The sequence below is a fragment of the Propithecus coquereli genome, unplaced genomic scaffold, assembly GCF_000956105.1.
Source record: "Propithecus coquereli isolate 6110/MARCELLA unplaced genomic scaffold, Pcoq_1.0 Scaffold106, whole genome shotgun sequence".
In the NCBI taxonomy this organism is placed as follows: domain Eukaryota; kingdom Metazoa; phylum Chordata; class Mammalia; order Primates; family Indriidae; genus Propithecus; species Propithecus coquereli.
The window spans coordinates 1,972,316-1,972,822 of record NW_012134525.1 but is presented as its reverse complement, the minus strand read 5'-3'; positions in this window follow the sequence as shown (position 1 = coordinate 1,972,822).

Sequence of the window (507 nt, the reverse complement as noted above, 5' to 3'; positions counted from 1 at the left end):
TTTTTACATTTCTGAGCACAGTTAAGAAAAAGTACTCTAAAAAGATGAGTTTGTTAATTTAAAAAAAAAAATTAAGACTCCTTTAATGTGCCTTTGAGCTCAAACTCTGGTAAAAGATTTTCTCTCTGGCTAAGAAGAGACTTCCTTCCATTATGCAAAGTACTTTGGGTCATTATCTAAAAGGCAAAAGTAGAAAGGATTTCAATAAAAACCATTATTATTTAATGAATGTGTTGTATATTAGATGCTGAGATCAGCATTATTATCCCTATTTTGTAGATTAGGAAATTGAAATCCAAAGAGGTCACATAATCTGTTAGCAAATAGGTGGTAGAGCCAAGATTTAACTCCACTTCCTTTTATTTCAAAGCCCAGGTTATACTGACCATTACACAAGGTTGATTATTATCAAGCTGCTGGATGTCTCATTAAGTCAGGTTCTTTCTGTGTTTAAATTACTCCGAAGGAGGAATAGGTAGGGTACTCTTAGGAGTTGTATAAACTTTG